Consider the following 14940-nt stretch of genomic DNA (forward strand, 5'->3'; position numbering starts at 1 on the left):
ATCACTTATGGCCCATTGGGGCTAAAATGTGAAGCCGACAGGGAACTCAGGTGTCCAAGGCAACAAATTGTCACTGAATTAGCTTCCTTTTATTGATTGATTGATTGATTGAGATGGAGTCTCCCTCTGTCGCTCAGGCTGGAGTGCAGTGGTGTGATCTTGGCTGACTCTAAGCTCAGCCTCCTGGATTCATGCTATTCTCCTGCCTCAACCTCCCGAGTAGCTGGGACTACAGGTGCCCACCACCACGCCTGGCTAATTTTTTGTATTTTTAGTAGAGACAGGGTTTCACCGTGTTAGCCAAGATGGTCTCAATCTCCTGACCTTGTGATCTGCCCCCCTTGGCCTCCCAAAGTGCTGGGATTACAGGCGTGAGCCACTGCGCCTGGCCACACCTGGCTAATTTTTATATTTTTAGTAGAGATGGGGTTTTGCCATGTTGGCCAGGCTGGTCTCGAACTCCTGACCTCAAGTGATCCACCCACCTCGGCCTCCCAAAGTGCTAGGATTACAGGCGTGAGCCAGCATGCCTAGATCACCTGTATCTCCTACCTTTCCCTGAAAGGATAGTCCTTGTTTTTGTTTCTAAGTGCTAAATTTTGAGTTACCTAAAAGGGGTCTCTAGCATCATCATAAAGTCCAAAAAATATTTTACTAACAGGGCTGGCTTTTAAAAAATGAGTTAATACATATAACAGTGGTTGGTACTCCATAAACTGCTTGCAGACCTAAATGGCTGTTGTGAAATGCCTCTAATTGTTACGCTGCCCACTCCCACCCTTGGCTTGCTACGCCTCTATTTGGTCCTCGCACCTCGGCGCGGCCTCCCACGCCCCGCACGCGACCCCCTCCAAGTTCCCGCCTCTTTTTACTCAGGCCCCTCCTTCCACTCATATCCCCGGGCCCGGGCTTGGCCCCGAGACGCATGCGCACTAGGGAAGATAGGCGGAGTCTTAAGGACGAGGGAGGAGGAGCAGGGAAACCCAGGGAGGGGAGGGGAAGAGAAGGGAGTGAAGGGGAGGAGGCCGCGCGGGGTGGGGCCCGGCGGTACGCGCTGGCTGCGTCGACGTGCTGACGCCATGACGCCCCGGCCGGTGTGTGTCGGTGTGTGTGTGTGAGTGTGCGCGCTCCGAGTGTGTGTGTATTTGTGTATCGGCGGTCCCGCAGGTCCCGGATGTTGCGGACAGTATGAGGCGAGCGCAGGGGGACGGGGACCAGCAGCTGTCGCCGCCGCTCTCAGGTGAGTGGGGGGAGGAGAGTCGAGGGAGGGGGTTGTCCTGTCGGAGTGGGGGGGCACCTCCCTGAAGAGGTGACTGACCCCCACTGCCCCCCCACCCCCCAGCACACACATATACTCTCCTCAGTCCCATTTCCTACACCCGATTTACGTGGCCTGCGAATGCCAAAGCCGAATCAGCCGTCCCTTCTCCCTATCTCAAGCATTCAGGAGACACAAACGCGCCCCCTGCCTTCAGCGCCCCCCCATCATTTCCCAGCCCCATCCCCCTTGCCAAATAGTGAGCTGTCGCCTGCGGCGAGATGGGTGACTGCGCATGCGCGAGTGTGAACGCGCTCGGGGTGCTTCTTAGCTGCCCCCGGGGCGCATGCGCATCGTGGTGTTGCAGGGACCTGCGGGATAAAGAGCCGGTGGAGCACGAGTCCGCCTTCTTCCCAGGCTGTGGGCTAGACATGCTGCCAGATAATGAGCCTGTTGCTCCTGCCCAAAAGGGAGAATTTAAATTATGTGAAAGACTTACGGACAAAGCACTATTCTCATCTGGTGTTGCCCTAGAGACTCCCAGGCTACAAACGCGTCCCAGAGCCAGCGTGTCCCACACTGACCCTTCTTTTGAAACTGTCACTGCATCTTCTAGTTGTAGGATTACTTTTCCATTTCTATACTCCATCGTCGTGCTTGTACCTTTTAGTACCAACTTACCCTAAATTTAGGAGTAGGTGCTCCATTCCATCACTTGTCCTGGCAGGGGATTTTGGAAGCTTTGCTAAAGAAGACTAAGGGTCATAAAAGAAACTAAGTGAGGCATTTCATTTTAGTAAAATTCTTGATTCTCAGAACTAGATAAGACAGAGATAAAGGACACACTCAGTATAAAGCTTAGGGTCCTAACTATAAATCAAGACATCAGGAATCTCACCTACCAGCCCTCTTACTTTGTGTGACCTATGTGCCTTTTTATTTAATCTTCCTTAGCACTTTTAATTTTATCTGTACCTTATTGGTGCTCTGTGACGTGAAAACAAAGGCAATCTGAAACTGTTGGTGGACAATAACTTATTCAGTGGAGGTTTTAAGTAATGTGATGTTTCTTTCACGTTGGCAGATAACAAAAAGAAATGTAAATAACGAACTCTGAAGAACAATAGTATTTCAGTGATCTAGGACCTGGGTTTTCAGTTGGCGATTTTATGTGACCCTGTTTTGGGATACTTTGCTGCTGCTTACCTCTGCCATCAAAACAGAGAGAAGAAAAGATAAGCTCTTAATAGCAAAAGGTTTTCTAGATAACATTGAAATGAATAGCTAAATTGTTGTGGGGAGGGGAGTGCGAAAGGAGGGGCATTTTTTGTGTTTTTCAGTTCTCCTTGCCAATCCTAGTCTCCTAGCTGGATAACTGGGAAGGGACCTTACTTTCAATTCTCTTTAGTTTGTATTCTTTGATGTTCTTCTCTCAAGGCTCTTTTGGCTGCCTCCAAAACCGTTTGTTCTTGGGCCTTAAAGTATATGTATTTTTCACTTCCCCTTTTAACCCTGGCCCTTACAGGGTTCAGCTGTCTTTTGTGCTGTTTCCTTTTGCCATGGTTACAGTTAGAACCAAGAGATGACACACAGGGAGCAGAGGAATTTGGGGTGCATATATCTTCCTGGGAAAGAGCTGGAAACTCATCTTTTTTTCCTTTTTTCCTTTTTTTCTGAGGAGTAGAAGTTATTGTAAGACTACCCCACACTTAGGGTTGGGGCAGTTGGTATCCATTTGGTACTTTGTTGATCTCTCCTTTTAGAGCTCTTCATAGGAGCTAATTTGGTATTTGGAGATGTTTACTGTTCCCTATGTCCATACTTAGGATAGGATAGGTTCTGGTAATATCTAGAAGTGAAACTATTGTAGTAAGTGTCCATCTTTCTTCTCAGTAGGTTTCAGCCATTAGGATGCTTCAGTTTTTTCTTTTTTCCTCTTTTTTTTTTTTTTTTTTTTTTGAGATGAAGTCTTGTTCTGTCACCCAGGCTGGAGTGCAGTGGTGTGATCTCGGCTCACTGCAACCTTCGCCTCCTGGGTTCAAGTGATTCTCCTGCCTCAGCCTCCTGAGTAGCTGGGATTACAGATGAGTGCCACCATGCCTGGCTAATTTTGTACTTTTGTAGAGACGAGGTTTTGCCATGTTGGCCAAGCTGGTCTCAAACTCCTGACCTCAAGTGATCCACCCCCGCCTTGGCCTCCCAAAGTGCTGGATTACAGGTGCGAGCCACCGCGCCGGGCCTGATTTTTTCTAGAAACATTTTGTCTAGTTGAATTCATCGAAGCCTCATTTAAAATTTTGATGGCATGCAATGCTTTTAGATTAAGATGAATATTGTTAAATAATTCGTACTGGTGCAGAGCCTTTTTTAAAAAAATCACTCTTTAAAATGGGGAACACATGTACATACATATGAAACAAAATTCAAAAGGTACACAGAGAGTGAAGTCTTTCTTTTCTTACCATCGTCTTTATCCATGAGTTCCCTTTCCCAAAGGCAGCAATCTTGTTTATTCATCCAGAGACAGTATATCCTTTTACAAGCATATACACCTATATATCTTCACATTTTTTGTTTTTGTTTGTTTTATGCAATAAGACACTATGCTTATTTTGCACTTCGCTTTTCTCTGTTTATCTTGGTGATCATTCCGTGTAGTAAATACAGTCCCTCTTCCTTTTTGAAAGATGGCAGATAATTCCATTGTGTAGATGTACCATCATTCAGCCAACACTTACTGGACATTTAGGTTGTTTCCAGTGATACAGTTAATTCCTTGTATGTACTTATTATGTGTACATGAGTGTCTGTTGGTTTAAATTCCTAGTGGACGTGCTGGATCAATGGGTGTGCATTTGTAGTGTTGTTAGATATTACTAAATGCTTTCCACAGAGGTTGTATGAATTTATATTCCTGCCAGCAGTGTGAGTCTGCCTGTTTTCTCACCAACACTATTATCAAAATTTTTGATATTTGTGCCGTCTTTTATCTAAGATTTTAAAGTTCATTATGTAGTTTGTTAAGCTTCACTGCACTGAAGAGTTATGTATAAATACCTCACTGTTTTGCACATTGGGGAGGGGTCATGGAGGATTTTGTTTGAAAAATAATGTCATGAGAATAAAGTCATATGTCTGGATAATAGCAAATCCATGACAATGCTAGGAAGACATAAAAAAACCTATATTCCAGTTTCTTCCTTTAACTCCTAGATGCTAGTTTCTCTGTAATTCTGTAAGCCTGTAAATGATTTATGATCTCCTTTTGATAACTGTAACTTTAAATTGTTCATCCAAGTGAACTGCTCTTATTCTGGTGAGAAATTGAAAAGCTAATCTAGTTAGTTGAGGTCTGCCGTCTTGGTACAGAATACTGGTACTAGCATTTTTTAAGTCTGCTGATTGCAGAATACTTCACTATGAGCTTCAAAGAAGTAGAAAAGAATTAAATATGTCTGTGCCTGAAGAGAGCTTACAGTCTTGTTGGAAAACCTAGAAGAAATGGATAACTTTCTGGACACATGTAGTCTACCAAGATTGAACCATGAAGAAATAGAAAACCTGAACTGATCAATAATAGTGAGTATCAAGATTGAAGCAGTAATAAAAAGTCTCCCATCAAAGAAAAAGCCCAGGACCTGACAGCTTCATCGCTGAATTCTACCAAACATTTAAAGAAGAACTGATACCAGTTCTACTCAAACTATTCTAAAAAGTTGAAGAGAAGGGAATACTTCTTAAACTCATTCTGAGGCCAGTCTTACCCTGATGCCAAAACCAGAGATGTAATCTTTTTATTTATTTATTTATTATTATTATTATTTTTTTTGAGACCGAGTTTCGCTCTTGTTGCCCAGACTGGAGTACAGTGGCGCAATCTTGACTCACCGCAACCTCCCGCCTTCCTGGTTCAAGCTATTCTCCTGCCTCAGCCTTCCTGAGTAGCTGGGATTACAGGCATGCAACACCATGCCTGGCTAATTTTGTATTTTTAGTAGAGACGGGATTTCTCCATGTTGGTCAGGCTGGTCTCGAACTCCCGACCTCAGATGATCCGCCCACCTCGGCCTCCCAAAGTGCTGGGATTACAAGCTTGAGCCACCACGCCTGGCCCAAAGACATAATCTTGTTGTAAAGCCACACCTACTGAATATAGGAAATAATAAGAGAACAATTAGAAAACAAAACTGTAACAGTAATACACTATGTTCCATGCTGAGAGGACCTTGTGAAGACATGATTAAGGGTTAGAGGAGAGTTCATTTGGGAGGCCTTCCTGGAGGAAGTGCATTTGGAGCCCTTTTTTTTTTTTTCTATAATGGTTTAAGTGAAAAATTTTAGACATACAAAAAAATGGAAAGAATAGTACAGTTAACATCTTTATATATATCACTTAGATTCAACAGTTGTTCACATTTTGCTATATTTACTTTATGTATATGCACATATATTTAAATATATACATTTTTGTATTGCAAACATCAGGACACTTTACCCTAAAATACTTTAGATGTATCTTCTTAAAGCTTATAATACTTGTCACAGTTAAGGCAATTAACAGTAATTCTCTAATACCATCTAATATCCAATTCATGTTCAGATTTGCTCAGTTATCTTGAAGATGACACTTTTTTTCCTCCAAACATGTCTTTTTAGTCTCTTTAAATCGAGAACAGTTTAGAAGCCACATGATACTGGTTTTTTTTTTTTTCTGAGATGAAGTTTCACTGTCGCCTAGGCTGGAGTGCAGTGGCGCGATCTTGGCTCACTGCAACCTTTGCCTCCAGGGTTCAAGCAATCCTCCTGCCTCAGCCTCCTGAGGAGCTGGGATTACAGGTGCCCACCACCATGTGGACCTGGCTAAGTTTTGCATTTTTAGTAGACACGGGGTGTCACCATGTTGGCCAGGCCAGTCTCAAACTCCTGAATTCACGTGATCCACCTGCCTCAGCCTCCCAAAGTGCTGGGATTACAAGTGTGAGCCACCATGCCTGGCCTCATGATACTGGTTTTTAAAGAGCCTGAGCTGTTTGTCTTGTAGAATATATCACTTCTGGAATTTTCTGGTTATTTCCTCATAGTTTCATAAACAGATATTGAGTTCTAAAGGTCTGATTAGATTATCGTTAAACATTTTTTATGAGACTACTTTGTACGTGTTTCTCTGCTCCTCACTGCATCATAGGAGGAGAAACATGATGTCATCATACTGTCCCACTATTAATGATGCTGAGTTTGTTTCATCATTTAAGGTGATAAATACCAGACTCCTTTGTTGTAAAGACATTTTTGCCCCTTTATAATTAGTAATCTGTGGAGTGGTGCTACTTTGGCATTGTACTATTACACTTCTCCAGCAACATTTCACCTCATTATGATGATCTTTGTGTAAATCAGTTAATTCACTGGTTTTTGGAAATAGTGATTTTTCTGAGTCTGTCATTTCTTTTACACTGATTAGCTTTCAATCTTCTGTAAGGATTTTCCTCACCAGTTGGGAATAAATTATAATTCTTTTTTGTTTTTTGTTTTTTTTGAGATGGAGTCTCAAAAAAATTGAAATTGTGTGTTGAAATCGTGTGTTTCTTGCTCTGTCTCCCAGGCTGGAGTGCAGTGGAGTGATCATGGCTCACTGCAACCTCTGCCTCCTGGGTTCAAGTGATTCTTGTGCCTCAACCTCCCAATTAGCTGGGATTACAGGTGCCCGCCACCACACTCGGCTAATTTTTTGTATTTTTAGTAGAGACAAGGTTTCACCGTGTTGGCCAGGATGGTCCCGATCTCCTGACCTTGTGATCCGCCTTCCTTGGCCTCCCAAAGTGCTGAGATTACAGGTGTGAGTCACCATGCTCAGCCAATTTTTGTATTTTTAATAGAAATGGGGTTTCACCATATTGGCCAGGCTGGCCTCGAACTCCTGACCTCAAGTGATCAGATTTTGGGAATCCCATTCCCAAAGTCTTGGGATTACAGGCATGAGCCACCGTGCCTGGCATAAATTATAGTTCCTACTAAAAAATTGGGATAAATTCTTAAATTTTTTTCTTTAACACTTTTCTGAGTAAGGAAATGGTATAGTATCATCTCTAATAGTGGTAAATGAGTTTTTCACTCTCATTGTTTTAGTGTCATGGATTTTAGTTTATTCTATGTTTTACCAACATTTACATTCTTTCTGATGCTCACACTGTTCCGTATTTGGCCTGTGGGAGCCCTTTAAGCTTGGGCTATGAGTGCTTCCTTGCTTTCTGTCACAAGAAGTTCCTAGCTCACTTTGTATTTTTCCTTTCCTAGATGCAGAACCCTTACCCTTACCTTTATGTATATGACATTTTTTTCCCTTTCAGTAAATTATGAGGTTGGTGCAAAAGTAATTGTGGTTTTGTCATTCATGGTACAAACCGCAATTACTTTTGCACCAACCTAATAGATTATTTGTCTACCATATGCAGCTTCTGGAACCAAAATCTAAAAACTAAAGGTGCTTTAATTTTAACCCGATGTACTTAGTGTTTGACTCACTTCTGTGTCACTGGCATTGCTGGATTCTGGATGTTAGAACTCACAGCTTCCCTGACTTGAATATTCTTCGTGAAAGGCAGTATCTGAAGAGAGCATTGACTACCCCCTTGTCCCCACCTCTCATGAGCAAACTTGTTTTTTTCTAAGATGAAAGGCACACAGAATAAAATTTAGAGGTTGAAATTGTGTGTTTCTAAGCTTTGGGATGTGGCGGTTTTATTATTATATAAAAACATCTGTGCGTCTGTGCCCAAGTATGTCTTCCCTTTTCCTCATCTCTACACAGAGTGTTATGTAAGATTATGCTGTAATCGCATTTTTTAAATTATCACTAGATTTTCATCATAAAAAAGAAGTGAGGCTAATTGTTCTTAATTAGGGAAAAATTTCAGATAGGCCATAAACTCTGATATCTAGCTGTCTTAACTCAGGGTCTGGAACAGTGCCGAATCCTGTGGCTTTCTGTCATGTACTGTAGACTCAGGAGGAAAGTCAGGGCAGCCACCATGTTTTGTGAAAATTCATCACACTAATAAAGGTTAATACAAATGAAAGATACAGCAGAACTGCATTCTAAAGTGGGTTTCGGGGTAGACTAATTCCTGTCTTAGCAAAAAATGTTTTGTTAGACTTCTACAATGTAGTGGTATTTGAGTAATCTTACTGATTTCAGGTTACTGAAAGCCAGACAATAACAGTAGTCTGATATTTATCTGAAATTCATATTTCAGTTGCTTTTTACCATTTTGTCATATTTACAAGGTTATTCTCAACCTGGTTTCATAACAATACTGGTCCCAAATTAAATCCTGCTTGTATATTCAGGGAAGCACACCTGTTTCTTGTGTTTGTTTTCAGGCATAGTGAATCTCTCTGAAAGGCTATTCTGACACATTTGCCAATAAGACCTAGTAGCCACTTTTATTTTTGTTTTTGAAAAGCTCCCATTACAGGAAAAAGAAATTCTAAAGTACACATTCTTGAGGAAATGCTTGGGCTGTCATTCTTCCAACTATGGTCATGTTTTAATATAACTAGCAAGGAGTTGCCTAGGTACTCTATGACAGAGTTGGTCATGCAGCTTTGGGAGAGCTGGATATAGACCTTAGGGAATTAACCATTCAGACAGCAACACCTTCCTTTTTTTTTTTTTTTTTTGAGACAGAGGCTCGCTCTGTCGCCCAGGCTGGAGTGCAGTGGCGCGATCTCGGCTTACTGCAAGCTCCGCCTCCCAGGTTCATGCCATTCTCCTGCCTTAGCCTCCCAAGTAGCTGGGACTACAGGCGCCCGCCACCTCGCCCAGCTAGTTTTTTTGTAATTTTTAGTAGAGACGGGGTTTCACTGTGTTGGCCAGGATGGTCTCGATCTTCTGACCTTGTGATCCACCCGTCTGGGCCTCCCAAAGTGCTGGGATTACAGGCTTGAGCCACCACGCCCGGCCAGCAACACCTTCTTGACCATGAAGACCTTTATTCCTGACTTTTGATTTTCTAAAAAGCTGTTAGTGTAAATCTCCTTGCCATGTCAGTAGTTCTTTGAAAGCCTCTAATCTCCCCTATCTATATATCTATTTATTTGTAACAGGAAAAATGTATGTGTGATCATTCATCTCAAACTGAGATTTATATATTCCTTTACTTGATATTTGGAAACAGATAACCATGTAGAAATTTGCTATAAATAAAATGACAGTTTTCGGTGAACATCTTTTATGCTGTCTTAATTTTTTTTTTTTTTTTTTTTTGAGACGGAGTCTTGCTCTATCGCTAGGCTGGAGTGCAGTGGTGTTATCTTGGCTCACTGCAACCTCCGCCTCCCGGGTCCAAGCGATTCTCCTGCCTAAGCCTCCCGAGTAGCTAGGACTACAGGCGCACACCACCATGCCTAGCTAATTTTTGTATTTTTAGTAGAGACGGGGTTTCACCGTGTTGGCTGGGATGGTCTCCATCTCCTGACCTAGTGATCCGCCCACCTCAGCCTCCCAAAGTGCTGGGATTACAGTTGTGACCCACTGCGCCTGGTCTTAATTTTTTAATTATAAAAGATCTTAGATTGGGCATGGTGTTTCATGCCTGTAATCCCAGGACTTTGGGAGGCTGAGACAGGCAGATCACCTGAGGTCAGGAGTTCGAGACCAGCCCGGCCAACATAGTGAAACCCTGTCTCTACTAAAAATGCAAAAATTATCCAGGCATGGTGGTGAGCACCTGTAGTCCCAGCTACTTGAGAGACTGAGGCAGGAGAATCACTTGAACCCGGGAGGAGGTGGAGGTTGCAGTGAGCTGAGATTGTGCCACTGCATTCCAACCTGGGCGACAGAGTAAGACTCATCTCAAAATCTCAAAAAAAAAAACCAAAACATATGTATGTAAATATATATGTGTATATATGTAAATGTATGTGTATATCTTAAACATATAGAAAATATAAAGAATAATACCATGCATATACTTATCACCCAGCTTTATAAAATCTTAACATTTTATTATATTTGCCCCAGATGCTTTTCTAGTAAATAAAACATTAATGAAATAGCAAAACCTTAGTGTATTCCTGTTCTCTTCTTGCCTCCCTCCTTAGAGGTAACACCTATCCTGAATTTGGTGTTTATTATGTTCTAACTGTGCTATAATCCAATATGTACTATATACTCCAATCTATACCATTCTTTACCTTAATATTTTTGCTTAGTATGGATTTTTGAGATTTATTTATGTTGATACATGTAACTTGAGTTCATTTTAACTGCTGTTTAGTATTTGGTTGTAAGAATATGCTGTACCACCATTTATCCGTTTCCTGTTTAATAAACATAAGGTATTTCCAGTTTTTTATTATTACACATAATAAACAATCTCTTATTTTATTGTGGTAAAACCTTAATGTTAAATTTACCACCTTAACCATTTTAAGTATACAGTTAGTAGTGTTTAGTATAGTCACATTGTTGTGCAACAGATCTCTTGAACTTTTTTGTCTTGCAATACGGAAACTCTACTCACTAAACAACTTCTTGTTTCCTCCCTCCCCCAGGCTCTGGGAACCACCCTTTTACTTTCTGTCTCTAGGAATTTCACTACTCTGGTGTAAGTGTAAGTGGAATCCTACAGAGTTTGTCTATTTTGTGACTGGCTTGTTTCGCTTAGCCCAGTGTCCTCGAGGTTCATCCATGTTGTGGCATGTGCTAGGATTTCCTTTTTTTAAAGGCTGAATAATATTCCATTCCAGATTTTGCTTATCGCTTTATCTGTTGATAGACATTTGTGTTGTTTTTACCTTTTGGCTATTGGGAGTAATGCTGATACTGATACTGATGCATGAGTGTACAAACATCTTTTCAAGACCCTGCTTTCAGTTCTCTTGGGTATATGCCCAGAAGTGGAATTGTGGATCATGTAATTCTATTTCTGATTTTTTGAGGAAACTTCATACTGTTTTTCATAGTGGCTGAACAATTTTGTATTGCCACCAACAGTTCACAAAGGTGCCAACCTCTCTGCAGCCTAACACTTTTTCTTTTTCTTCTCTTCTTTTCTTTCCTTTTTTCTTTCTGTTTTTGAGATGGAGTCTTACTCTGTCGCCCAGGCTGGAATGCAGTGGTGTGATCTCGGTGCACTACAGCCTCCACTTCCTGGGTTCAAGCGATTCTCCTGCCTCAGCCTCCCAAGTAGCTGAGATTACAGGCGTGCACCACCATGCCCAGCTAATTTTTGTATTTTAGTAGAGACAGAGTTTTACCATGTTGACCAGGCTGGTCTCGAACTCCTTACCTCAAGTGATCCGCCTGCCTCGGCCTCCCAAAGTGCTGGGATTACAGGCGTGAGCCACCGCACCCGGCTTTTTTTTTTTTTTTTTTTAAGGCTTTGGATATCCCTTTTAGGGCAATACTTACTTTGTTTTAAAAAATTTTTTTTTTTTTTTTTGGTAATAGTAGCCATTCTAATGGGTGTGTTTTAATTTGGTTGTTTTGTTTTGTTTTAGACTGCATTTTGCTCTTGTCACCTAGGCTAAAATGCAATGACATGATTTTGGCTCACTGCAACCTCTGCCTCCCAGGTTCAAGCGATTCTCCTGCCTCAGCGTCCCGAGTAGCTGGGATTACAGGCTTGTGCCACCATGCCTGGCTAATTTTTGTATTTTTAGTAGAGATGGTGTTTCACCATGTTAGCCAGGCTAGTCTCGAACTCCTGACCTCAGGTTATCCACCCACCTTGGCATCTGAAAGTACTGGGATTATAGGCGTGAGCCAGCACGCACAGCCCTTTAATTTGTTTTAAACTTAANGGCTTGTGCCACCATGCCTGGCTAATTTTTGTATTTTTAGTAGAGATGGTGTTTCACCATGTTAGCCAGGCTAGTCTCGAACTCCTGACCTCAGGTTATCCACCCACCTTGGCATCTGAAAGTACTGGGATTATAGGCGTGAGCCAGCACGCACAGCCCTTTAATTTGTTTTTAAACTTAATTTTATCTTTTATCAAACTGAGTTTTAGATTTTTTTTTTTTTTTTTTTTTTTTTTGAGAAGGAATCTTGCTCTGTCACCCAGGCTGGAGTGCAGTGGTGCCATCTTGGCTCAGTGCCACCTCTGCCTGCCAGGTTTAATGATTCTCCTGCCTCAGCCTCTCAAGTAGCTGGGATTACAGGTGCCTGCCACCACACCTGGCTAGTTTTTTTATTTTTAGTAGAAACGTGGTTTTACATTGTTGTCCAGGCTGGACTCAAACTCCTGACCTCAAGTGATCCACCTGCCTCGGCCTTTCACAATACTGGGATTACAGACGTGAGCCACTGTGCCCGGCCTTGAGTTTTAGATTTTCATGCAATCAGATTTATTATATTGTTCCTATATGGTTTTGTGTGTGTGTGTGTGTGTGTCTCTTCATGATGGAATCCTCCCTTATATGGAGGTAATGGTTTCATCTTATCTTTTCTTCTAAAAGTTGTTAAAGTGTGCTTTTTACCTTTAGGTCTCTAATCCACCTGGAATTTATTTTGATGTTTCATGTGAAGTACAGATCATATTTTTTTTCATAAAGATAACCCTGAAGTATGGATCCAGTTTTGTTTCCATAAGGATAGTCTAGTGGCCGAGCATCCTTTATTGAATAGTCCATCTGTTCCCTACAACTTCATAATGCCACTAATATGTTTCCATATATATGAGAGTTTGTATCTGTATTTTCTCTATTCCATACCGTTGGTCTGTTGGCCTATCTTGTACTGGTACTGCACTGCCTTAATTCTCATAGGTTTATAATAATTGTTTATATTTGATAGGGCAAGTCTCACTCCCTTGTTCTTTATTTTTCAGGCTTTCTGTCATATTGGTATTTTTTATTTATTTGTTTATTTTTTTTTGAGACGGAGTCTTGCCCTGTCACCCAGGCTGGAGTGTAGTGGCTCTATCTCGGCTCACTGCAACCTCTGCCTCCTGGGTTCAGGCAATTCTCCTGCCTCAGCTTCCTGAGTAGCTGGGACTAGAGGTGTGCACCACCATGCCAGGCTAATTTTTATTAATTTATTAGAGATGCGGTTTCAGCATGTTGGCCAAGCTGGTCTTGAACTCCTAACCTCAGGTGATCCACCTGCCTCAGTCTCCTAGAGTGCTAAGATTACAGGCATAAGCCATCGCGCCTGGCCAAATTGGTGTGTATGTATGTGTATATGTGTGTGTGTGTGTCTGTATTTTTTTTTTTTTTTTTTTTTTTTTTGAGACAGAGTCTTGCTGTCGCCAGGCTGGAGTGCAATAGCACCATCTCGGCTCACTGCAAGCTCCGCCTCCTGGGCTCACACCATTCTCCTGCCTCAGCCTCCCCAGTAGCTGGGACTACAGGTGCATGCCACCATGCCCGGCTAATTTTTTTGTATTTTTAGTAGAGATGGGGTTTCATTGTGTTAGCCAGGGTAGTCTCTATCTCCTGACCTTGTGATCCGCCCGCCTGGGCCTCCCAAAGTGCTGGGATTACAGGTATGAGCCACCGCACCCAGCCCCAAATTGACATATTTTAATGAAGCTATTTGTTGTCCAATATATACTCACATGATGTATAATGGACTTTTCCTAAAGAAGAGAAAAATTACACCTTCCTTACCTAGTAACTTATCACTTGTTTTGAATGAGCCTGCAATTTCCATTCAACTTTTAGTTTTGTTGGAGTGATTTTATATAGGGATATCTTCAAATGGAAGGGAACCTTATTGTAATTTGGTGTCTTGTATAAGGACTGGGTAAAAGCATTGAAGTTTTATGGTGTCAAGGCTTCCTTGATCATAAGGAAATTAAACGTATTCAAAACAGTTCATATAAAAGAGTTTCTGATGTCACATGCAGGGTTGAAAAAAACATAAACTGGGGGAGATTTATCTGAAGGAAAAAGGAAATAGCTGTTGCAGAATCTAAGGAAAAGCTGAACAACCAAACCTCAGAAAAGGCTGGAACCAAAACAGTAGCAGGTTCTTCCGCAAGAGTTTGCGGACTCTAGTGTTCTGCTGTAAATAGGCTTTAGTCTCCGTGAGGCATAATTCAGATTCCTGGGGAAGATCTGATTTGGTCAGTTGAAAGGTTGATTTTCCCCTGGGCCAGATATCTGCCCCAGCTTCAACTCCAGTTGGGGGTGAGGAAGGGGAAGATTTTGGTACAAAAGAGCAGTTTTGGGAGTGGCTGGAATCAGAGGCATATTTTTCTTAGAACAGTGATTCTCACTGTTTTCTCAGGAGTTTTACACTGTTAAAATTTTGAGGACCCTAAAGAGCTTTTGTTTATGTGGGTTATATACATTGATATTTACCAAATTAGATATTAAAATGGAAGACATTTAAAAATATTTGTTACTGGCCGGGCGCGGTGGCTAAAGCCTGTAATCCCAGCACTTTGGAAGACCGAGACAGGCGGATCACGAGGTGGGCGGATCACGAGGTCAGGAGATCGAGACCATCCTGGCTAACACGGTGAAACCCCGTCTCTACTAAAAAAATACAAAAAACTAGCCAGGCGTGGTGGCGGGCGCTTGTCGTCCCAGCTACTCGGGAGGCTAAAGCAGGAGAATGGTGTAAACCCAGGAGGCGGAGCTTACAGTGGGCTGACATCCGGCCACTGCGCTCCAGCCTGGGCGACAGAGCAAGACTACTTCTCCAGAAAAAAAAAAAAAAAAAATTGTTA

The 14940-nt window shown here is 42.1% G+C and overlaps 1 protein-coding gene across 4 annotated transcripts in view; it reads left to right on the top strand.

Moving 5' to 3' along the window:
• Nucleotides 1-938: 938 nt before the first annotated feature.
• The window catches only part of SPOP (speckle type BTB/POZ protein), a 92254-nt gene continuing 78252 nt past the window's right edge, over nt 939-14940 (top strand). Inside the window, exons 1-2 of one of the 4 annotated variants that reach the window (XM_017854006.1) lie at nt 1060-1240; nt 10814-10872. The gene's annotated coding sequence lies outside the window, so the exon portion shown is untranslated. Of the gene's footprint in view, nt 1241-10813; nt 10873-14940 lie in introns of all 4 variants that reach the window. The other 3 variants (XM_017854007.1, XM_017854001.1, XM_017854002.1) reach the window with 3 other exon arrangements.

Source organism: Rhinopithecus bieti, unplaced genomic scaffold, assembly GCF_001698545.2.
Source record: "Rhinopithecus bieti isolate Rb0 unplaced genomic scaffold, ASM169854v2 scaffold_35856, whole genome shotgun sequence".
Classification (NCBI taxonomy): domain Eukaryota; kingdom Metazoa; phylum Chordata; class Mammalia; order Primates; family Cercopithecidae; genus Rhinopithecus; species Rhinopithecus bieti.